Here is a 25,957-nt window from a genome sequence, read left to right as displayed (position 1 = left end):
TACTGTTCAAAAAAATTTAAAATAATGCTCCACCATTCTTTGGATGTTGATCAGGTGGAGTTACAGCAGAGGTGTCACTAATTCTGGTCAATTATTTTACAGTAGACAAGATCAGGGGCTAGATTTACTAAACTGTGGGTTTGGAAAAGTGGGGATGTTGCCTATAGCAATCAATCAGATTCTAGCTTTCATTTATTTAGTGCATTCTGCAAAATGACAGCTAGAATCTGATTGGTTGCTATAGGCAACATCTCCACTTTTTCAAACCTGCAGTATAGTAAATATACCCCCAGATGTCAAAATGTTGTGCTGAGTCATCTGCATCATCAATGGGTGTCTAAGATTTTTGCAAAGCACACAACAGTACATAGCACATGTAGGTACCATTGGCACACAGTGGTAGCTGAAAGGAAAAGTGGTGCAAGATGGAATTCTCCTTGGGCCCTCCCACCGACCTTTATGTTGAATCTTAAAAAGAACATTCGCACTTTAACAATCCAAGCACTTCATCGACAAGGAGTGCCACTTTTGAGGCTGATGTGCTTGGTTTGTTTAGGCCCCAACAAAACAAGCTAACAATGTTCTTAAGGCACCTAAGGTAACAGTGCTGTTAATGAACTCTACTGTGGCAAGATGTTGTTGTCATCATTCTCAGCCTCATCCTCACCCTCATCAGTTTGTACATCATCCTCACACATTATTAATTCATCACCACTGGAATCCACCATTACAGAAGTCTCAGTAATTTGAAAAGCCTTCCTCATGGAAATGGAAGTTCATTTTTATGAACATCATTTTTTCCACATTTTGAGGAAGTAGCCTCCTACGTCGATCGCTGACAAGTTTCTGGCTGTGCGGAAAATGCTTTCCGAGTACACACTGGAGGGTGGGTAGCTTAGGCAGTGCAAAGCGAGTTGGTACATGGGTCTCCAAATTCCCTTGTTTTCCTCCCAGTATGTAAAGGGACTGTCTGATGTGTCTATTTCTATGCTGTCGTGAAAATAATCCTCCACCATCCTTTGGATGTTGATAGTAGGATCAGGTGGAGTTACGGCAGAGCTGTCACGATTTTTGGTCAATTCTTTTAGACCTGACCAGATGTCAAAATGTTGTGTCATCTGCATCATCCCTGGGTCTCTTGGGAAAGCTAAATATTTTTTCCTAGCAGCAATTGGAAAGAGGAGACACCGTCCTGTCACATAACACTTGAGATGTCATCTTGCTCACCAGGAGCTCCTTGTATCTCTTCAGATGTGGGTCAGTTGGAAACAAAGAGAAGACATAGCTCTTAAACCAAGGACTAAGCACAGTCGCCAAAATGTAGTGATCCACTTTCAAGATTTTGATAACTCTTGGATCCTTGGGAAGAGAATAAAGTACTTGATCTACAAGTCTGACATACTTATGATATAGTGTAATTGTTTTTTTAATCTCCTACTTCAGTTTCTCAAGCTGCTTTTCCAAAAGTCTAATTAAGGTATTCACTTGACTCAAGCTAACAGTGTTTGAACTCACTTCACAGGTGACTACTTCGAATGGTTTCAGCACCTTGCACAACACGGAAAGTATTCTCCACTGCGCTTGACTAAAATACATCCCCCCTCCTTTCCCAATGTCATGGCTGGTGGAGTAAGCGTGGATGGCTTTTCGCTGTTCCTCCATCCGCAGAAGCATATAGAGGGTGGAATTCCACCTTGTCACTACCTCTTGCTTCAGTTAGTGGCAGGGCAGATTAAATTGCTCTTGTAGCTGTTGCAATCTTCTACATGCTATTGCCGAATGCCGGAAATGTCCATATATTTTACGGGTCACAGACAGCATCTCCTGCACGTCCCTGTCATTTTTTAAAAAGCTCTGCACCACCAAGTTTATCGTGTGAGCAAAACAGGGACTATGTTGGAATTCATACAGCTGTATGCCGTTTAGTAAATATACCCCTTAAATTCTGACTCAGACAGCATTGGAGGATGTAGGTATGTCACGTAATACTACTTTTTCTTGAACTTCACTTTCTTTTTAACCACTAGGTGGTGCTGTATCATGGAATATGATGTCTCTGGATTTTATGAATTTCTTATTTACAATGTCCCAAAGCCTGCAGCCCTTGCTCTCAAGACCATATCCAAGTAAAATACAGTCTTGTGACTTAAAGTCCAATTTACGCCTTCTCTCCTTAGGAATGTGTACGTATGCATTGCATCCAAACACTCCAGGATGGCTGCCGTTAGGCTTTTTTCACAGACCACGCTTCAATTGGTGTTTTGCCTTTCATTGCAACAGTGGGTGCATTGTTTTTTTAGATAACCTGCTGTTTGTACTGCTTCAGTCCAAAATGTGTGCCCACATAACGCCCTGAACATAGCAAATTAATTCTGAGCATTATGACCACCAAGTCTTCATAACTCCACAGGTAATAAAGTAGCAAAAAACTGGAGAACATCAATTGTGCATTACGGCAAACACCTTCAAAGTCCATGCTCTTAGCAGTATAGTATTAAAACAGTTTTAATGCCTTTCTCTTCATATTTTATGGAAGGTCACAACAGCTGTGCATATGGGCATACATGTTTGAATACACAAACACATGTATGTGTTCCATATCCGTAATCTCAAATCTTTCTCCTACCCAATGTTACAAGATTTCCATGGGGAAGAATTACTTGCTCAAGAAGAAAGAAAGCCTTTTTCTTTGTGCTGTATAAACCTCTGCTAATGGAGTGTGGCAGTCATTATTTATGGCTAGGAGTACCGCATATGATGATTTGTGCAGGATGCGGAAGGGAAATATTAGGTTAGTGGTTTGCAAATTCCTGCACTATAGTTACCGATCAGCCTCTGTACAGAGCAGGATCTATTCAAGCAGACCTGGAAAGCAGAAGGTCATGTTTGGGGGAAGCACTAGGAAGTGAGGGAGAGAACTAACTGCTCTCAGGTCTGCACAGGACGCTTTGAATGACATGAACATATTTTCCCATATTCCCACTTAATAGTCTTGTTTTACCAAGAAAGTCACAGAGACATCCATACAGTTATGTTTTTCATACCAATATTATTGTTCCAATAAGGCCTCCTATTAATCCATAAAAAACAACTATGAGCCAAGCTGTTGCTATTGTTTAACAGACTACCGTAATATCCCTTACTATCCCTTATTTTAATGTGTCTCACAAGAATCCATAGTGAACTGGAAGTGAGGTATAATGCAATTTGACTTCTCTATTATAAAAAACACATTTGCGTTGTAGTACATTGCTTTTGAAAATTATATGTAGTATAATCAGGGATGCCCAAAAATGAATGCTGCCATTTACCCATGTTGACTATAAAGTTACAAATGACAAATTTCGACCTGACATTTCAGCGTTTGGCAAGTATTTAACTAGAGCCATAACAGACCACGTGAATCTAAGGCCATAGTCTTAAAGGAAAATAGTGGCCTATTAAGGCTTGGATTTGGTAAAGTCACCAAATGATAGTCTGTCTTTGCACCATTCTTAAAACTTTCATGAACACAGCAAAGCTCTCTGCTCCTCTGCCATCATTATCTGCGCAAGTCCCAGTTGTTGGCAGGCGCAGCCCCTTTCACCCGAATCTTTGTAGTGGCCACCAGCTGTAAGCAGCACTTGCCATTACATCCACAGTCACTGCTTAGCAGTGTGGGACTCCTCCATGGCTTTGAGTGCTAAGCTCTCAGAGGTAGGCAAGAACCAGAAACCTCACCGTGTGCCTCAACTTCATTTGCTGTCTGGAGGTTTCATAATTATATAGAGGTAGATGTTGCCAGGTAAGTGGCTGGAGGAGGGGGCAAGTCGGAAAGGGTAAAATCTCTGTGCAATATATGGCTGGCAATGTAGTTTACCTCTATGTGACATAATCGGCTGGCAATGAGGGTATCACTGTGCAATATATAGATGCCAATGTGGGTATCTCTCTGTATATACATACAATATACGGAAGAAAATAGAAAATGGCATGGAATATTTGCCTCAATGCACATTTGGATATAGAATTTTGTACTTCACACCAGTAAAATGTTTGTTTTGTTCCTCCCGGAATTATCCTATCATTCTCCTATCAAACCTTCTCGAGTATTATAGTCCAACCACACCACAGAACAGAATACATTGATATCATTGTCATCCCAGAACTATTTATAAATTCAGAAAATGTGGAATTTAAATTTACATCATGAAATGTCATTCCATTGAATAGTGAAGCAAAAGCGAGTCTTGAAGATTGTGTTTCAGGAGTTTTGCACCTCTGTGAAAGGGCCTGTTCTGCTGCAAAATACCATTTGTGTAGTAAGCTAACTATTTATTTTAAGAATATGAGGATTAATCTTCTAATTTATGTGTGCAGAGGGCATCGCTTGCTGGCTACAATGATGGTGACCATTTGTTGGGTATGATAGTGCTCATTTACTCTGTGAGAGAATAGGTGTAATTTGCTGTGTAGGAAATGGAAATGCTCTGTAGAGTATACTGGTCAACAAATTGTATGGCTCTGCGTGGTAACTATATGATGGCACTCTGCCTGATGTATCGTTTTATTCAGGCTTCAATCAGACTCTGCAAATTAAATTAATGTGGGCATAAACATAACAGACAAGAATCCTCTACAAATCACTGTAATTGTTTACCTCAAATTCTTTCAGACACTCAACCCTAATGCTGAATATCCATCAAACATAGCTCCGTATTTGTTATTTAGGTTAATTTACTAATCCCCACAGCCAGTGCCGTAACTAGCCATTTTAGTGCCCTGGGCGAGATAGGGAAGCAGCGCCCCCCATCTAAGTGGGAGTGTCAATTGTCGAGTGGGTGTGGTCAACCTACTGTGGGGGGCGTAGCTAGCTCTTTACAAGTTCTAGACCGCACTGAAACCACCTCCCTCCCCATTCTTCTCGGTCTGGCTTTGTAAGGATCTTTATGTAATAAGCCTCCATAGATCAAAGTACTTTAAATGCAGCTATCACATGCTAGCTCTATAAAAAATGAATTGGTTATTGAAATAAAACTCACTGAAACAAATTAAAACAAATGTAACAGTACCATCTGTATCACACTGCCCCTTCATCACACTGTGCCCTCCATCACAGTTTCTTCTTTATCACACCGTGCCATGGAGCCAACTTTATCCCATCGTGCCCCCTTATCACCATCGCACGAAATGAATATATATATATATATATATATACACATACACACACACACACACACACACACATACAATATAAAGAGCCTCCTAGTGTCCGCCATACCTTACAGAGAGCATTCCTGTGACCGCCATACTATACAGAGAGCATTCCTGTGACCTCCATACCATACAGAGAGCATTCCTATGACCGCTATACTATATAGAGAGCATTCCTATGACCACCATACCATACAGAGAGCATTCCTATGATCATCATACTATACAGAGAGCATTCCTATGACCGCTATACTATACAGAGAGCATTCCTATGACCGCCATACAATACAGAGAGCATTCTTGTGACCGCCATACCATACAGAGAGCATTCCTATGACCACCATACAATAGAGAGAGCATTCCTATGACCGCTATACTATACAGAGAGCATTCCTATGACCGCCATACTATACAGAGAGCATTCCTATGACCGCCATACTATACAGAGAGGATTCCTATGACCGCCATACTATACAGAGAGCATTCCTATGACCGCCATACTATACAGAGAGCATTCTTGTGACTGCAAAACAGATAAATAACTCACCTGAAATTAATAGACCCCACCATTAAATTAAAAAGCCCCAACAATAAATTTAATTGACCCACCAGCACCCCACAAATAAAATAGTACCCATTAAATAATTAGCCCCCACCTAAACGTCACCATTAAATTAATAACCTACCTCCCACCCATGTACTAAGACACCTAACCTCCCTACCATCATATCACACATTAATACATCCCCCCCTTCCCTCACACATTATGGCAGCATACCCCCCTTCCCTCATAAAGCATAGCAGCATCCCCCCTCCATAATAGCAAGATGCAGCACACATTCCTCCCCTCCATAATAGCAGCACACACCCCCTCCCTAATAGCAGCTCACATCCCCCCTCCTTAATAGCAGCATACATCCCCTCCCCTCCCTCCATAATAGCAGCTTACATGCCCCTCTCCCCTCCCCTCCCCCCATAATAGCAGCTTACATGCCCCCCTCCCTCCATAATAGCAGCTCACATGCCCCCCTCCCTCCATAATAGCAGCTCACATCCCCCCTTCCCCTCCATAATAGCAGCTCACATCCTCCCTCCCCTCCCTCCCCTCCCTCCATAATAGCAGCTCACATCCCCCCCCCTCCCCTCCCCTCTCTCCATAATAGCAGCTCACATCGCCCCTCCCCTCCTCTCCCTCCATAATAGCAGCTCACATCCCCCCCCTCCCTCCATAATAGCAGCTCACACCCCCCCTCTTCCTCCATAATAGCAGCTCACATCCCCCCCTCCCTCCATAATAGCAGCTCACATCCCCCCTCCCCTCATAATAGCAGCTCACATCCCCCCTCCCCTCATAATAGCAGCTCACATCCCTCCCCTCCCTCCATAATAGCAACACACATCCCCTTTCCCCTGCTTTGAAACTTACCTTTTTCCTCTTTCTTCCTGTCCAGCCGTCGCTGCCTGGCTCCTCTCTGCTTCTCTGCTCCTCTGCTGCCTAGCAACGTCATGACATCAGACGCTGAGGCAGAGGGCAGAGTTCAGAAGGGGGTGGAGCCGGGTGCCGGCCGCCATTTTGGATGCGCCGGGCGGCCGGCAGTCTGAATCTGAGGTCTGTTTAATTTTTATTTTTTTTCACTCCTCACACAGAGGCAGGTGCGGGCGGCCATTGCGCCCCCTTGGGACTGCGCCCGGGGCGGCGGCACTGCCCGCACCGGCCTCGTTACGGCTCTGCCCACAGCCAATCAGCAGTCTGAGCCTGTGTCTACTTCAAGTGTACACCAATGGCCAAATGGTGGCTACAGAGGTGAACTAGCTCAGTAGTGCTGGACTTGATTATGTCTGCTCTCACCTTTCTATAATTCATTTGTCCATCCCCTTTTTAAGTAAATATTGCCATTGTATCAAATTTCCATAGACTTCATTTACATTAATATACTGAACAAGCTGGAGTCTCTAGTTTTAGACGTGTGGGTGTCTATTTTTTCCATACTTGCCCACTCTCCTGGAATGTCCAAGAGACTTCCGGAATCCGGGTAGAGCAGGCAATTCTCCGGCAACCTGCCCGTCGGGAACCCAAATGATGCGACTCGTGGCAAATCGCGTCATTTTGGCTCCGCCCCATGGCAAAATGGCAATTTCATCATGGGGGTGGGGTCAAAATGATGCGATTCACTACACCCTGTCCCATTCAGCCTTTCCACCACGCCCCCACTCCGGGATCTCCTGGAGGGCAACAATAGAAAGTTGGCAACTGTGATTTATTTTTTAGTTTCCTTTCTCTAGTACAATATGACCAATGGTTCAACTCTAAAGGATGTGGTAAAATGGCCATATGTGTACAATAAGTAAGCTCTGCAACCATGCACATAGCAGATAAATACCTGGAACTTTGCCCCATCACTTCCCTTTAGGCTGGTTACCCACTGGAGGTGTGTTAGATGCCAACGACGCTGCATGTCAAACACAATCACATTTGACAAATGGTGTTAAAGGGCACTTGCACTTGTTAATAGAGGAGGTTAATAGAAGATACTAGTGAAGCAAATATATATGGCAGGCAGCGACCAAAAAATGGCACTGCATTGCAAACATACTCAACTGCAAGCGCAAAAGCTAGTGCGTAAGGGACCTTACACACATCTACCACCATACAGTAGCCTTTTGCTGAAATGTAAAAAAATAGATATGCTTAGGCAGTTCCTCAATCACCCATTGTACAATCAATATCTCTGCAGAAATGAAAGGCATTTCTTAGTAACAAATGGACCGGAAGCATGCGCCAAGGCCTAATAAGGCAAACACACACAATACGGATTTAAATAAAGAGGCGCATTATAACTACATATAAATATGCTGTCCCTTAATGTCTTATAGATTGACATAAATTATTTCACCCCGTTTGGTCCTCAAAGCAATCACTAAATACAGTGTAACTAGCACTCCTAAATCAGGAAATTGTTAGATAAAAATGGAGGGGGTTATTCTACATGAGCTCTCCCTAGACTGATCTCTCACTCTCTCCCTTGGACATGTCATAGCTGTTCTCCATTCAGATTTATTTCTTTCTGTAAAACACACTTTACTTATACCCCATTTACATAATGGAGACCCAGCAGTGCCGCACAAAAGCCTTGCCATCCTGCTGCTCTGCAGTAAAACCAGAAAGGGGAATATCAGCCTTTCCTGCCTGTTGTGTTGTTTTACAGTCTTTACTCACCATGTAAAAGTATCCATGTCCTGCAGGTTTTAGTGCAAGTTAATGAGTCATACAAAATGCGTATTTGAATAGGGCCAGAGATAGGAGGAGGGTAGCAAGGGGGCCTGTCTTACAGGACAGAGCCTGCATGATGTGGCCTCCTGCTGCTCTTCCTCTTTTTCACAGGACCTCAATTGTGTAGAGACTGTCAGCAAAAAAATAAAGCAACAAAAAGAGTAACGTATCCCCCCCTCCAGAGGTCACTGGCAGAGCACCCCTTGGAATGCATCAAAGGAGGAAGTTTATAGGCAGCAACAAGTTAATTGGCATCAGAGGGTTTCACTGCCAGGAATGCAAACAAAATCCTGACAGAAAAATCATTATCTAAAAATGTAGTTTATTTCTAATAAACTACTGCTTATTTAAAATGATTATACACTGATAAAATATTTATTTTAAAAGTTATATTTCTGGAAAAATGGCATTTAAAAGTTAAATGGTAATGAAAAGCAAACAATTCATGACACTTTAGGCAAAACTCCAGTGTTTTACTTTCCTGGCAGATATGTGGCTATATGGTGGCTGAGCGCATACCTAGGTGCATGCCCCCAATACACCTTTGAGAAGTGCTTTGATGCAGATGCTCTGTGAGACAGTTTGTAGGGCTGTAGGCCTATATGGAAATTTGCATGCTGGCAAATGTAAAAATGTTACTGCAAAGATTTGCCTATATTACTTTTGGACCACCGCCTTATGCACCAATTGTACAAGTTTCACATAAGTAAAGCGATTTCAGAGCTGTCTTTATTGCATGTGTTATGTTTGTACATGTTTTTATTACTTCGGTATTTGTGCATTTACAAATGTGCTTTCCTGCATAAAGTGCTCTTGGTTAATGCAAAAGGTGTCCCTTTCAGAGTATGGGCCGACACATGATTTCTGATAATGACCAGTAAAAAACATCCATAGCATGTAAAGACCTGGCCATTTTGGGCCTGATTCAAATAGGAACCAGTTTAAAAAAAGGTGAAACTTAAGCAAAGCTCAGATCGTACTCAAATCTGAGCGGATCTCAACATGCATTTTGATTTGAATCTGGGTGACAGTACGCTCTCGTAACGGGTACTTCACATCTGATAGCAGACAGAACAGACTGCAGTATACACACAAGCATATATGCAATATAATAGTCACATCAGCGCAAATGATACGGCTGAAACAAGCGCACTTAAGAGATATCCAGGACTTGAATTGGCTGCATCTGTGCCAGCATGCCCTTACTGTACATGGCCTACGCCCTTCCGCCCTTCCCTACTCCCGTTCCGCTCTTCAAGTCGTAGGCAGTGGTAAATGTCATTTGCATTCAGGCATGAATTGCATGCAATTGCTCTCATTGGCATAAGGTCAGTTTCTGAGCACACGCAGAGCTATTTTACACAGGATAGGCAATCTTCCATTCTAATGTTCACTAAAATATCTCATTATGCATCACAACATCTTGACAGTGGATATAGACTAGAATGAGGAGTTTTCTTGTGCATAGTCCTTATTCTGCAAGGAGCACTGCAATCTTGATGTCCTAAACCTGTAAAAATGGGCACAATTTTGCATATCTGCATAAATGGACACAATCTAGTACTGTACTGTGCTGAGCGGGGGTTAACGGATCATACCTCACAACATCCTGGAAGTCAGGACGAAAAGTGACTCTAGGATGGCAGGACAGACCTCACAAATCAGGATTATTAAACCTAAATCTGGACAGTTGTGAGGTATGTATACATAGAGATAAAACAAGACAAATAAGAGAAAAAAGAATGAGATGGAAGTTGTTGGAGTGAGCAGTAAGTTACTATCTATATATTTCCTGTATTAGCTATCAACATAATCTTTTATCATCATCATCATTATCATCACTTATTTATATAGCGCAGGCAAATTCTGTAGCGCTTTACAATTGGGAACAAACACAGTAATAAAACAATACTGGGTAATACAGACAGAAAGGTAAGAAGGCCCTGTTCACAAGCTTACAATCTATGGGAAATCTTTACAGCTATATTGTGAGCATGCAATTACAAGAATAAGTACCATCTACATAATATTAATATAATGTCATTTGGAAATGTACAGATTTTTATTGAGGGAGGTAGAGTGTCATTTTAATTGAATTATCCAAATATGAGATCCAGTCTTATTAGTTCTGTTGTATGGCACTGCAGAATTATCTATGGTGATTTATCAATGAACGATGATGATGGTTATGACTTAGTACAGATGTATTTATGAGAGAGCTAGGCAGTCCACTGAGGGATGTACCCTGCCCACAATCCGGCACATAAACATTCCTTTTTAAGGGGGCTTGTCCGTTTGTTGCACAGAGTGTTCGGTGATGTGGAACATGTACTGTACATTATGAGAATAATAGAAAACACTGAATGTTCTGTGATCATATAATAGTACTACAAGGGATTTTAAAGTTTTTCATCCTGGACTTAAATGATGTCTGAGAGTCAGTTTTATGACCCATTCTACAGACTTTTTTTTATAAATAAAGTACTTATTTTTAATTACTTCACTATTGTCTATAAATGAAGTGTGGAGGTATTAATAATACAGAAAAACGGAAAACGGGGACTTAAACAAAAATGTAATAACTATAGGGTAGCTATTAATACATAATAATTTTGCAAATAAAGAATCATAAGATCCTAAATGACTCAGTCACACGTATGTTAAAGTTTATAATATTAAAGTGTTAGAATTTACAATACTTAAAATAATAAGTAATAAGCAAAGGACATATATTGGTTATAAAGTTTGTTGAAATTAAATTATTTAACCAAGATGTGAGTGAAGTAAGAGGAGTACACAAAGTGAGAGAGGAGAAGAAAGTGTGGAACATTTAGTTTGTTAATGCACTGTGTTTGTGTTTTGCCAAAGGCAAGAGACAGCTTTAATGTTTGTCTGATTTGTGTTCTTTTGTATTAAAGAACCATCTGGGTGTATGAACTCTGTTTCATCTAGAGGTGTGATTGTCATGCATTATCTTACAATGTCAAATGACCAGTGGCAATTATATTGGTCTTTATCAGGGGTGAACAAACTTTTTTTGGTCTGAGGGCCATATTGCAAAGTTGTGTTTATTTGAAGGGCCACCATAAAACTTAACTGCTTAAACATGTAAAGTACGTAGAATTAGGAAAGCAGGAACTTCTTTGCAGTCTTGCTATAACTCTAAACATAGTTAAAAATTTTCCTTGGAAACAGAAGTTTGATGTGCCACCAATGGGGACATGATTAGCAGGCTCACAGCGTCAGAGATGCTGTGCAGCTAAAATACAGCCATCTTTAGTGGAGTCCACACATCTGGTAGGGGCAAGATTCTCAGAGGACGATACATTGAAATGTTCACCATTACTGAGAAGGCCAAGAAAGCTGCGGCTCTGGCGAAGGGAGGTGGCTGTGAGGCTAGTTTTAAAATGTACCGTAACTGGTCGAGGGGGTGTATTTATCAATGTCCTGTTACCTGGAATTTCACCCTGGGGAGTACATGGAGGTGCTTAAGTACGTTGATGATGATGATTCATTATATGTACGTGTCTTCTTGTTCCGGTACCTGGCTAAAGTACTGTCGAAGTCAGCAAATTGGATAAAGTCATTTCAATTAAAGTCTAGCAAACTTGGTTGTCCTTGTCTGAAAAGATGCGTACGGTACGCATCGACGTACAAGGGCACGCTACGGCGTGAAAGGGCGTACGCATCCACTACACGTGGCAGCAACAGTAATTGGTCTTTTACCATACATTCGCACAAACACGCATACTTATAATATAGTACACATTAATGGTAGTTGCAACACATAGTCAGTTATGTCGAAATATAGCAGTATTTATATGTTATATCAGAGTTACATGCATATTAGGGAAATACACGGAACGGGTTGAAGGAATAACATCATGAGTGGTATCATAATGAACCTTGTTACATATCCTACTGTTTGGTTCACTCTGCGAGGGAATCGCAGAGTGCATACGCAAGTTATGAATAATAGGGAATTATGAACTACTTAAGACTAAGGAATCCTGGCGGGAAGAGCAGAGCATACCCCCTGCAGAGATAACCCCCTCCTTTGGACTCCTTAGGATGAACCAGCCAATGATTGACAACCCCTTGGACATTCCTTAGACCCGGACCAATAGATGCAAGCTATACCATCTTCATTGTATTACTGTATTTAATTGTGTATATAAGCAGCAGCTTGTGATCCAGAGTGCAGACATCTTGTCCCCAGACTTCAGGATTGAATGACTGCACTGGATCCAGAGCGCCTGCGATAAGTAACGGCTGTATTTACTATTACTTCGCTTGAGCATATTATTCTACTTATTGCGAATAAATCTTTGTGCTTTGGAAACACAAATCGAGGTTCGACAATCGTTATTGGTTAGCGACAATACGCACATAACAATTTGGGGGCTCGTGAGCTTTGGAGGTTTCGTTGCCGATGATACGCAAGACCAACGGATTTCGGTTCCTCAACAAAGGGTGGAGACGCGTCATAAACGGGTAAGAACGCATGGTGTTCAAAACCTGAATTTGTGTTGTGAAACCGAATGTCCGTTTTGCATTATCTAGGGCACGCTAACTAGAACCTAGTGACAAAAGAGAAAACTGTTTCTTTTTTTCTGTCATTGTGCGTTTTAACTGTATTGCATTGCTTACCGTATGTGTATTTCCTGCTGTGCGTACGCGAACTTCCGGTAGACTTTCCACGTGGTTAAACAATCGTTTTGATAGTTATTGTACATGTATAGTATAATTACTTGTGAAAGCCTCTGAGATATTATTACTGTTGTTGGGAACTTTTTATTTTCTGCGCAGAAAAGGTGTATAGTGTGTGATGTTGTAACGTAGATACACTGTTCATTATTCATTGTGCTTAGTTGCTGTCTGACGAGGCGGATTGCCCAACTGAAGGACAGTATACAGGGCAGGTATAACGAATGCGAAAACCGGGTTTTTGTAAAGCGCTACCAATAGATCGCAAGGTTTGCTAATAATTAGTATTGGTAGGCAGTGCGATCTAACCGCATCTTGAGTGCGAATTGGTAAAGCAGCTAGGAGGAATTATATTGGAAAGGCTGGTTGATTGTATTGACTTTGTTCTCCCAGTTATAATTAACTCAGCAGAGTTTGTGGTTGAGCCAGGGTATCGAGGAGCTGATAGCCCTTGGGGCCCACAGTGATATTTCTGTATTAGGGATCATCGCCAGGGGCGAGAAAAGCGAGTGAACGCGGCTAAAGGAAATACGTTCACCGAGCATTAGAGATCTCTAGGTGTGATTGTAGCAAAAGAGTTGGTATATTGTTCAACATGGGTGCTAAGCATACGCTAGAGATGGTCAGTGTACTGCCTAAGAAAGGCCCTATTGGTTCAGCGAGGTTTCTCATGTGTAAGAAATATGGTGCATACGCAACTGTGTATTGTGACACGTGGGTCAAGATGACCAAAACTTGTGATAGGCCTTTCCCAACAATAGGAAGTTTTAATGCAGAGGTACTAAATACTGTAAAAGATAAAGTATGGTTGATTACCTCAACGAAAGTGAGGAATAAACATAATGATTGTTTAAAATTGTGGCAAATGGAAGGTAACACGTGGCAGAGCAGCGAATGCAAACCGGAAGTAGGCGTGACGAAAAGCATGCGTAAGGCGGATGTAACCGTTGCGAAGCGTGGCAAACTCAGCGCAAGAGCGCCCCCGCCACCTTATGTGGCGGGAGGGGTAAGTACAGCCGTTGTTAAAACTGAAAATAGAAAAATTGCTAAGTTGTATCCTGTTTAAAACCAGTTTAAATCAAGTGTATCTGAAAGTGAAGATGAACCCACTGTGATTTCGGCCATTGCCCATGCTGTTAGTGTACTAGAGGCTCAGCTCAAGTACGAGAAAATGGCTGAGATAGGTGAGAGTAGCGTGATCACTAGGAGTGAAAGCGTTCTAAATCTAGAACCAGCAAATCCTGTAGTATCCCCTGAAGTCAGTGTACCAGAGGGTGCGTTCCCAGTCCGCACAATATCAGTTCCCAATGGGAAACCGGATAAGGATGGTGTAGTTCCTTTAAGAAATGTTACAATGCATTGTCCCTGGACTAGATCAGAATTACGTTCCATTATGACTGAATTCCCAGATCCTAGAAAAGAGTTGGCTAAGTGTCAGAAATTTGTTAAAGACTTAGGAAATGCCCACGAACCAACCAATAAGGATTGGCGTGTAGTGTTGAGGGCGTGTCTTCCTCCCAATACTAACATACAAAAATTCATTGAAGATTGTTTGTTGGAGGAAGATGACACCTTGACTGATGAGATTAACCAAAAGAATATAGAACAAATTGTCAAACACTTAGCCATCTATTTTCCAGTAGTAGTAAATTGGAGTAAGATTTTCACCATTAAACAAAAGGATAGTAAAACAGCAGCAGATTACTTCACTAGAGCTATAGCAGCGATAACACGGTTTACTGGGATATCCAACATAAGTGAGGACCCACATCACAGAGAGGTAGCTGTAGGGGTACTGATGGATGGCCTTAGAGAAAATTTAAAGACGAGAGTACAAACCACATTACCTAATTGGAGAGGCGTCGCGGTAGACTCTCTTAGGGAGTCTGCTGTGGAGCATGACAAAAACCTTTTTAGAAAAAGGGAGGAGAAAAGTGATAGGTTAATGACGGTAAGTATACAGGCTCTAGAAAGGGTGCATACACGACCACCAGCATACAACCCATATAACAAGAAACCTAAAGTGATCAGGTGTTTCAACTGTAACGAGGAAGGACATTACGCTAGAGATTGTAAAAAGGAAAGACTCAATACGCAGAAAGGTGGGTCACATAGATATCCTCCAAGGAGGGATTCACATAGACTAGAAGACTCACATCTACCCGCGCATATTACGGCAGCAAATGCTGCGTGGGAAATCAATAGTCAGCGCTAGGGGTCAGGTCATACCTGTAGTCTACAGCCAGTGAGGTTAACTGAGAGTCAGAGTGAAGAACCAACAATGATAGTTGACATAGCTGGTAGGAAACAAACTTTTCTTGTAGATACAGGGGTGGCCCGATCTGTGATAACCTCTCCTTTCAATCTACAGGTGACCAGTAAAACTATTCCAGCTATGGGGGTAAAGGGAAAAGTGTTACATTATCCTCTAACTAAACCCGCTGAAGTTACTATCGGCCCTCTGCATACTAAGCATTCGTTTCTCTTAGCTGCAGCGGCTCCTACTAACTTGCTAGGGAGAGACTTGTTATGTAAAATGGGATGTGTCATATACTGTACTTCAGATGGTGTGTTCCTAGACATACCCGAGAAGGTTGCACATGAGGTACAGGACATATTGGACACCCCTCAAAGGTTAATGTTACACTCTCCTGTTATAGAACAAAGTCCATCTCAAGTAAAGGGGATGTTGCTGGAAATACCAGGTTCCCTATGGACCAGAGATGGACAGGACACTGGACTGATGGCAAACGTAGCCCCTGTCATGGTCAATCTAAAAAGTGGTAGGATAGCTCCAAAAATCCCACAGTATCCATTAAAACCAGAGGTGGAACTAGGGGTATATCCTGTTATTGAGAGGCTGATACAACAAGGGATTTTAATCCGTACAGCCAGTACAGCAAATAGTCCCATCTTCCCTGTGAAGAAAAGTGGGGGGAGGGGCTATAGATTAGTCCAGGACTTAAGGGGAATTAACAAAGTTGTGGAGAGCCAATTCCCCGTAGTGCCAAATCCAGCTGTCATCCTCATGCAGATTCCACCGTCTGCCAGTCATTTTACTGTGTCACTCACCGGACTGTGAGTGCTTCTTCCCGGACATTTAGGAACCGTGGCCGTCCTCCATCCTGAGGGACTGCGCATGCGCAGCCCTTTCTATACCTCCAGTGTATGTTCCTTTAACTTAATTGGCAGATCAGGCAACCTCCCTATATTAAGCACCTGTGGTCATCACCACATTGCCTGATCTTGGAGTCTCATTCCCCATGAGTCTCTGAAGGTGTTCCTGTGTTTCCTCGTTTATTCAGCCCAGCTGATTCCTGTGGTTTCCAAACCACTTCTACCTCTGTGGTTTCCAAACCACTTCTACTACTGTGGTTCCCATACCACTTCTACCATCTACTGTATCATCGTGACTGTGAGCTGATTCCTATCCGCTGCCTCCGTGCACTACAGTCTTCTAACCACTTCAACTCTACCTTGTATCATTGGGACTGTTAGCTGATGCCTATCCGCTGCCTCCGTGCACTACAGTCTTTCATTCACATCCACTCACCTGTTCATGATTGTGACTGCCAGCTGATTCCTATCCGCTGCCTCCGTGCACTACAGGCTTCAACCTGCAACTCGTCTGTGTTTCATCATCGTGACTGTTTGGCTGATTTCTATCCGCTGCCTCCGTGCACTACAGTCTTCAACCTGCAACTCGTCTGTGTTTCATCATCGTGACTGCTAGCTGATTCCTATCCGCTGCCTCCGTGCACTACAGTCTTCAACCTGCAACCCGTCTGTGTTTCATCGTGACTGTTTAGCTGATTCCTATCCGCCGCCTCTGTGCGCTTCAGTCTTCAGCCCTTGTCAACTCTCCCGTGTTTCCTTGAGTCTGCTGCCACTATTGCTACCCGCTACTCTCCGTGATCAACTGTTCCAGTTCAACTCTGCTCTGGTGTCCCATCGTTACTGCACCTGCTGGTTGCTATTGGCTACCTCCGTGTTCCCGCAGAGACCCGCTGCTGTTACTTCTCAGCGCTACGCATCCATCTACTGCTGATCCGCTCTCCACGCCTTCCTGGGTTCCCTGCTGGTCTACCTACCTGTGCGCTGCACCTGCTAGACCACCGCTTCACCCATCCAGGGACTTTGCATCCTGCCGGCCTCCTGCCGTTCAGGTATCTCTGCACTTCTGTCTGACTGCCTTCTCCTGAACCACGGTATGCATACTTCCCATTGACTGTGCTGTGTATTGCATACCTTGCTGGACTGTGTTGGTTCTCCTCTGGAGTGTTCTATCCGCTGAGTCTATTGCCATCATTGACTGTGTTATCTCATGCTGGATTACTTCAAGAGACTTTCTATATTGGCAGTGTTGTTCAGTCATTTATACATTTATATTGTGCATATTACTGTGGATCAAAGTCAAGGTGCCCGTGTATATATTGTGTTGCAGTCTCTCCCCGTGCACCTCCTCACATATATATTCAGTGGTACAACTTGCTAGTGGCAGACCACTGACCCCTGTTTCCAGTTTCACCTGCTCCAGTATCCTCTCACATAGCAGTGGTACAACTTGCTAACGCAGACCACTGACTCCCCGGATACCTCCACTTGGATTCCATTCCTTCACTCAGACAGCGGTACAACTTGCTATCCGCAGACCGCTGACTCTCATCACCTCCTCGTTTCTGTTGGACATTCCTCCTCACTATAGCAGTGGTACAACTTGCTACCGCAGACCACTGACTACCTTCACGTGTCCTTTGTCCATACAGTTCCTCGTGTATTACTACCTCCATATTGCCAGTGCTGCTAGTCATAGACTTTCCTGAGCATCTCATCATCTGCTATTTCCTGTTCCGTGATCACCCTGCTACCAGAGTACCATATTACCACCTATACTGCTCTGGTAGGCCTATCACCTGGTGATCCCTGGGTAAAGACTCCTAGTGCCCGTGACAGTAAGATCAGGCCATGACAGACCCAGATACGGAACCTACCGCTAAAGAGATGCTGCAGCATCTGGTCAGCCGTGTGGAGCAACAGGATGCTCGCCAACAGCTGTTACTTCAATGTTACCAATCATTAACCTCCCAAGGAACATCTGGACAGACTGTTACAGCTAATATTGAAGCTCCTGTGCTTTCCTCCGTTTCCCCAGTGCCATCCCAGGTGTCTACAGCTCCTACGCTTCACCTGCCTACTCCGTCAAAATATGACGGGGACCCCAAAACTTGTAGAGGTTTCCTTAACCAATGTTCAGTCCATTTTGAACTCCAACCTCAAAATTTTTCTACCCATCGTTCCAGAGTGGCCTATCTTATCTCATTGTTTTCGGGTCAAGACCTGGCTTGGGCCTCCCCCCTGTGGGAAAGAAACGATCCAATTCTACAAGATAGTGCCAAATTCATTTCCACGTTCCGAAGTGTGTTCGATGAACCAGGTCGTGTGACCTCCGCTGCTTCCAGCATTCTTCGTTTGCGACAAGGCTCCCATACAGTAGGACAGTATGTCATTCAATTTAGGATCTTAGCCTCTGAACTTCAGTGGAACACTGAAGCATTAGTTGCCGCCTTCTGGCAGGGGCTCTCCGATAAAATTAAAGATGCACTGACTACCCAAGAGCTTCCTTCGTCACTAGAAGATTTGATCTCTCTTTGCCATCGTGTAGATATGAGATTTCGTGAAAGAGAGTCTGAGAAAACAACAGCTGTCAAAGCACCTCTTCGTTTAAACCCTCAATTTCGTCCAGCTCCATCCTCTGTGATTCCCATGGAGATAGGACGTTCCAAATTATCTTCAGAGGAAAGGAAACGAAGAGTAAAGAATAGACTCTGTATCTATTGTGCTGATTCCACGCATATGCTCAGCTCTTGCCCTAAGAGATCGGGAAATGCCAGGCCCTAACTAGTTCTGGAGAGGTGAAGTTAGGGTCCCTGGAGTCCTCTCCATTGTCTATGAAATCTAAAGTCTGCGCTTTTGATGTTACGATTTCCTTTGCTACCAAATCCTTTGAGTCACAGGCATTGATTGATTCCGGAGCAGCAGGAAATTTCATTTCTAAATCACTAGTGAATCAATGGTCCCTACCAGTGATCACTTTAAAAACACCCATTACTGTGACGGCTATAGATGGATCACGCCTCATCAATGGTCTCATCACCCAGAGTACGTCTCCAGTAACCCTTCAGATTGGTGTACTACACCATGAAGAAATTTCGTTTTTAATTCTTCCAGTTACGACAAGTCCGATTGTCTTAGGCCTTCCATGGCTTCAGTGTCACTCTCCCCAGATTGACTGGCGCACCCCTCAAGTTACGTCTTGGGGGTCTGAATGTCACCATCGTTGTCTCTCTCAAGTTATTCCTCTTAAAGTACAGCGATCTTCCATCTCATCTTCCTCCCCGGGACTCCCTCCTCAGTATGCTTCATTTGCCGATGTGTTTGATAAAGCTCAGTCTGAACGTCTTCCTCCTCATCGTTCTTGGGATTGTCCGATCGACCTTCTACCTGGCAAGACTCCTCCCAGGGGTCGGGTCTATCCTCTCTCGTTACCTGAAACTCAAGCCACATCTGAGTACATACAGGAGAATCTCCAGCGTGGGTTCATTCGACCTTCCACCTCTCCCGCTGGAGCTGGGTTCTTCTTCGTCAAAAAGAAGGATGGATCATTACGCCCTTGTATAGATTTTCGTGGACTCAACGCCATTACTATCAAGAATCGGTATCCCATTCCGCTGATCACTGAGCTATTTGATCGCATCAAGGGAGCTCGGATATTTACTAAGTTGGATCTTCGTGGTGCCTACAATTTAATTAGAATCCGTTCCGGTGACGAATGGAAGACCGCGTTTAACACCAGAGATGGGCATTACGAATATTTAGTAATGCCCTTCGGGCTGTGTAATGCCCCCGCTGTTTTCCAGGGTTTCATCAATGAGATCTTTCGGGACTTATTATATGTATGTGTCGTTGTCTACCTAGACGACATATTGATCTTCTCACAGGACCTGCCTTCTCATCACCAACATGTGGCAGAGGTCCTCTCCAGACTACGGAAAAACTCGTTGTTCTGTAAATTGGAAAAATGTTCATTCGAGTTACCCCAGATTCCATTCTTGGGGTATATAGTTTCCGGAGTTGGCCTGAAGATGGATCCAGACAAAGTTAATGCTGTACTACATTGGCCTCAGCCAACTACTCTTCGTGCCATCCAGCGTTTTTTAGGTTTTGCCAATTACTATAGACGCTTCATTCAAGACTTTTCATCCATTGCATCTCCCATTGTGGCCCTAACTCGGAAAGGGGCTAATACTAAGCAATGGTCATCTGAGGCTCTCCAAGCCTTTCAAATCCTCAAAGAGGCCTTCTCGTCTGCTCCCATTCTGCGACAGCCTGATGTGACACTCCCCTTCTTCCTAGAAGTAGATGCCTCTAATGTGGGCTTAGGAGCTATTCTCTCCCAACGCTCGGAGCAACAAAAATTACATCCTTGTGCCTTCTACTCTCGGGGTCTTCTGCCCGCAGAGAAAAATTATACTATCGGGGACAAGGAGTTGCTGGCCATCAAAGCTGCATTAGAGGAATGGAGATACTTGTTGGAAGGAGCTCGCCATCCGGTGACGATCTTCACGGATCATAAGAACTTGTCATATTTGCAATCTGCTCAATGCTTGAACCCTCGTCAAGCAAGATGGTCTCTTTTCTTTTCCCGTTTTGAATTAATTATAACCTTCAAACCAGCCGCTAAGAACAAGAAAGCTGACGCTCTATCTCGAGCTTTTGTGACGTCCTCTGATGTAGAAGAGGTTCCCAACCATGCTATTCTAGACCCCAAATGTATTTCTCTGGCTGCTTCATCCACCAAAATGCTACCATTTGGGAAGACCCTTGTGCCTCCTACTCTGAGGAGGAAAATCCTTTCGTGGTTCCATGCCTCTCGTTTTTCTGGACACGCCGGTGAACACAAGACCTTTGAGATTCTCTCTCGTAGTTACTGGTGGCCTTCAATGAGGAGAGACGTCAAAGAGTTTATTGCTTCCTGTGATTTATGTTCTCAGTTCAAATCCTCCCGCAGAACTCCAGCAGGGTTGCTGCGACCACTACCCATTCCGTCCAAGCCTTGGACCCATATTAGTATGGATTTCGTTACTGATTTGCCACCAAGTAAGAATCACAATACTATTTGGGTAGTGGTAGACAGATTTTCGAAGATGGCCCATTTCGTCCCTCTGTCCGGTTTACCTTCCTCGTCTACTCTGGCTGAACATTTCATTAAAGAAATCTTCCGCATCCATGGATGTCCGTCTGAGATTGTGTCGGATAGAGGAGTACAATTCGTTTCCAGATTCTGGCGGGCCCTTTGTAAAACCTTGGGCATACGATTAGCACTCTCATCGTCTTACCATCCGCAATCTAACGGACAAACGGAACGAGTCAATCAAGATCTTGAGACTTTTATTAGGATGTTCTCTTCAGCCAACCAAGACAACTGGGTAGAATTGCTCCCTTGGGCGGAATTCGCCCATAACAACATGTACCATGAGTCATCATCCAAAACTCCATTCTTTGTGGTCTACGGTCACCATCCGTCTTTTCCGGAATTTCCTGCCCTCCCGCCCACCCAAGTTCCTGCTGTGGAGACTGCTTGTCAAACCTTCAAAAATATCTGGTCTCAGGTCAAAACCTGTTTAAAGAAGACATCTAATAAATATAAGTCTTTCGCAGATAAGAAGAGGCGGGCTATTCCACCACTAAAAATTGGAGATCGTGTCTGGTTATCTACCAAAAATATTCGTTTGAAGGTTCCATCTATGAAATTCGCCCCTCGTTTTATTGGTCCATATAGGATCATTCAAGTTATCAATCCAGTATGTGTTAAACTTCTTCCTAAGAATCTTCGGATTTCCAATGCCTTCCATGTGTCCTTGCTCAAACCTCTCATCATCAACCGTTTCTCGACTCCTCCCTCAGCACCGCAGCCAGTTCAAGTTCATCAGGAGGAGGATTTCGAGATTACTGAGGTATTGGATGCAAAAATTTCGCGAGGAGTCCTCCGTTTCCTCGTTCATTGGAAGGGCTTTGGTCCTGAAGAGCGTTCATGGATCAAAGCTGAAGATCTTAATGCTCCTGCCCTTCTGAAGAAGTTTTATTCCAAAAATCCGGACAAGCCCGGTTCCAGGCGTTCTGTGCCCACCTTTAAAAGGGGGGGTACTGTCACTCACCGGACTGTGAGTGCTTCTTCCCGGACATTTAGGAACCGTGGCCGTCCTCCATCCTGAGGGACTGCGCATGCGCAGCCCTTTCTATACCTCCAGTGTATGTTCCTTTAACTTAATTGGCAGATCAGGCAACCTCCCTATATTAAGCACCTGTGGTCATCACCACATTGCCTGATCTTGGAGTCTCATTCCCCATGAGTCTCTGAAGGTGTTCCTGTGTTTCCTCGTTTATTCAGCCCAGCTGATTCCTGTGGTTTCCAAACCACTTCTACCTCTGTGGTTTCCAAACCACTTCTACTACTGTGGTTCCCATACCACTTCTACCATCTACTGTATCATCGTGACTGTGAGCTGATTCCTATCCGCTGCCTCCGTGCACTACAGTCTTCTAACCACTTCAACTCTACCTTGTATCATTGGGACTGTTAGCTGATGCCTATCCGCTGCCTCCGTGCACTACAGTCTTTCATTCACATCCACTCACCTGTTCATGATTGTGACTGCCAGCTGATTCCTATCCGCTGCCTCCGTGCACTACAGGCTTCAACCTGCAACTCGTCTGTGTTTCATCATCGTGACTGTTTGGCTGATTTCTATCCGCTGCCTCCGTGCACTACAGTCTTCAACCTGCAACTCGTCTGTGTTTCATCATCGTGACTGTTTGGCTGATTTCTATCCGCTGCCTCCGTGCACTACAGTCTTCAACCTGCAACTCGTCTGTGTTTCATCATCGTGACTGCTAGCTGATTCCTATCCGCTGCCTCCGTGCACTACAGTCTTCAACCTGCAACCCGTCTGTGTTTCATCGTGACTGTTTAGCTGATTCCTATCCGCCGCCTCTGTGCGCTTCAGTCTTCAGCCCTTGTCAACTCTCCCGTGTTTCCTTGAGTCTGCTGCCACTATTGCTACCCGCTACTCTCCGTGATCAACTGTTCCAGTTCAACTCTGCTCTGGTGTCCCATCGTTACTGCACCTGCTGGTTGCTATTGGCTACCTCCGTGTTCCCGCAGAGACCCGCTGCTGTTACTTCTCAGCGCTACGCATCCATCTACTGCTGATCCGCTCTCCACGCCTTCCTGGGTTCCCTGCTGGTCTACCTACCTGTGCGCTGCACCTGCTAGACCACCGCTTCACCCATCCAGGGACTTTGCATCCTGCCGGCCTCCTGCCGTTCAGGTATCTCTGCACTTCTGTCTGACTGCCTTCTCCTGAACCACGGTATGCATACTTCCCATTGACTGTGCTGTGTATTGCATACCTTGCTGGACTGTGTTGGTTCTCCTCTGGAGTGTTCTATCCGCTGAGTCTATTGCCATCATTGACTGTGTTATCTCATGCTGGATTACTTCAAGAGACTTTCTATATTGGCAGTGTTGTTCAGTCATTTATACATTTATATTGTGCATATTACTGTGGATCAAAGTCAAGGTGCCCGTGTATATATTGTGTTGCAGTCTCTCCCCGTGCACCTCCTCACATATATATTCAGTGGTACAACTTGCTAGTGGCAGACCACTGACCCCTGTTTCCAGTTTCACCTGCTCCAGTATCCTCTCACATAGCAGTGGTACAACTTGCTAACGCAGACCACTGACTCCCCGGATACCTCCACTTGGATTCCATTCCTTCACTCAGACAGCGGTACAACTTGCTATCCGCAGACCGCTGACTCTCATCACCTCCTCGTTTCTGTTGGACATTCCTCCTCACTATAGCAGTGGTACAACTTGCTACCGCAGACCACTGACTACCTTCACGTGTCCTTTGTCCATACAGTTCCTCGTGTATTACTACCTCCATATTGCCAGTGCTGCTAGTCATAGACTTTCCTGAGCATCTCATCATCTGCTATTTCCTGTTCCGTGATCACCCTGCTACCAGAGTACCATATTACCACCTATACTGCTCTGGTAGGCCTATCACCTGGTGATCCCTGGGTAAAGACTCCTAGTGCCCGTGACATACTGTCATTGATCTATGTTCTGCTTTCTTCTCAGTCCCTCTTCACCCTGACTGCCAATACCTTTTTGCATTCTCCTACAGAGGAGTGCAATACACATGAACCAGACTACCCCAGGGGTTCATTGACAGCCCCAGTATTTTCTCCCAAGCCTTACATGACTGTTTGCAATCCTTTCAACCCCACAATGGGTCTGTTCTAATTCAATATGTGGATGATTTGTTGTTGTGCTCTGATTCTTTTATGTCATGTTTGCATGATACTAAATTGTTGTTGCTTCATCTTTCACAAACAGGGCACAAGGTGGCAAAGGATAAATTACAGCCATGTCAGACTAAGGTCAAATACTTAGGACACTGCCTCACTAAGGGGCTAAGACACCTGACAACCGACAGAATTGAGGCCATACAACACATGACTCAGAGCCAGAAGCAGATTCGTACTTTCTTGGGGATGTGTGGATACTGTACATCCTGGATCCCAGGTTTTTCTATTCTGGCATTACCATTGCAGGAGCTAGTCTCTTCCTCAAAACCAGAACGTGTTGTACACACAGAAGAGTCAGAGCAAGCGTTCTTTAATCTTAAAAATAGTCTGACTAGAGCACCTGCATTGGGAATACCTGATTATGAAAAGCCTTTTGAGCTATTTTGTACAGAAGCTGATGGCTGTGCAGCAGGTGTCCTCGCACAGAAACATGGTGACGCTAGCAGACCAGTAGCATACTACAGTGCACAATTAGACAATGTGGCAAGATCACTCCCAACATGTCTCAGAAGTGTAGCAGCAACGGCTCTTCTGGTGAGTAAGAGCGAGGACGTAGTATTAGGACATAATTCAACCATCTATACACCCCATGCTGTATCAGCTCTGTTAAATTCAGCCCAAACCAGACATGTTTCTTCAGCTAGATTCACAAAGTGGGAACTAGCCCTGATGGCACCCTCAAACATCACCATCAAACGATGTAACACCTTAAATCCAGCTACATACCTTCCGTATGTGTCTCTAGAGACACAAAGGGTGGGAGGTGAGGAGACCCTGGTTGATGATGAGTTAGGCAAGAATACTGACACGCATGACTGTATGGAACACCTGAATCAGACCTTTACTGCAAGGCCCGACATACGTGACACCCCCTTACAAAATGTAGATTTTACGTTTTATACAGACGGAAGTTGCCATAGACAGACAGAGACAGGAGAGCTATGTACTGGTTACGCTGTTCTAGACGATCAGGATGTGGTAGAAGCTGAACCCCTTGGTCCACCTCACTCAGCCCAGGTGGCGGAACTAATAGCACTAAGGAGAGCGTGTGAATTGGCAGAGGGTAAATCAGTCAATATATATACTGACTCTAGGTACGCCTTCGGGGTAGTGCACGATTTTGGGGCCCTTTGGCGTCTTAGAAACTTTACGACAGCAGCAGGTACACCAGTGGCACACTCACAACACATAAAAGGACTTCTGACAGCGATACAGTTACCCAGAACAGTAGCCGTCATAAAGTGCAAAGCCCATACCTTTGAAGAAGACCCAGTGTCATTGGGCAACAACAGGGCAGACGAAGCGGCTAAATGGGCAGCAGGGCAACCTATGACTGTATCGACCGAG

The sequence above is a fragment of the Mixophyes fleayi genome, chromosome 6 (assembly GCF_038048845.1).
Source record: "Mixophyes fleayi isolate aMixFle1 chromosome 6, aMixFle1.hap1, whole genome shotgun sequence".
Classification (NCBI taxonomy): domain Eukaryota; kingdom Metazoa; phylum Chordata; class Amphibia; order Anura; family Limnodynastidae; genus Mixophyes; species Mixophyes fleayi.
The sequence above is the reverse complement of the archived record's forward strand: the minus strand, read 5'-3'. Positions refer to the sequence as shown.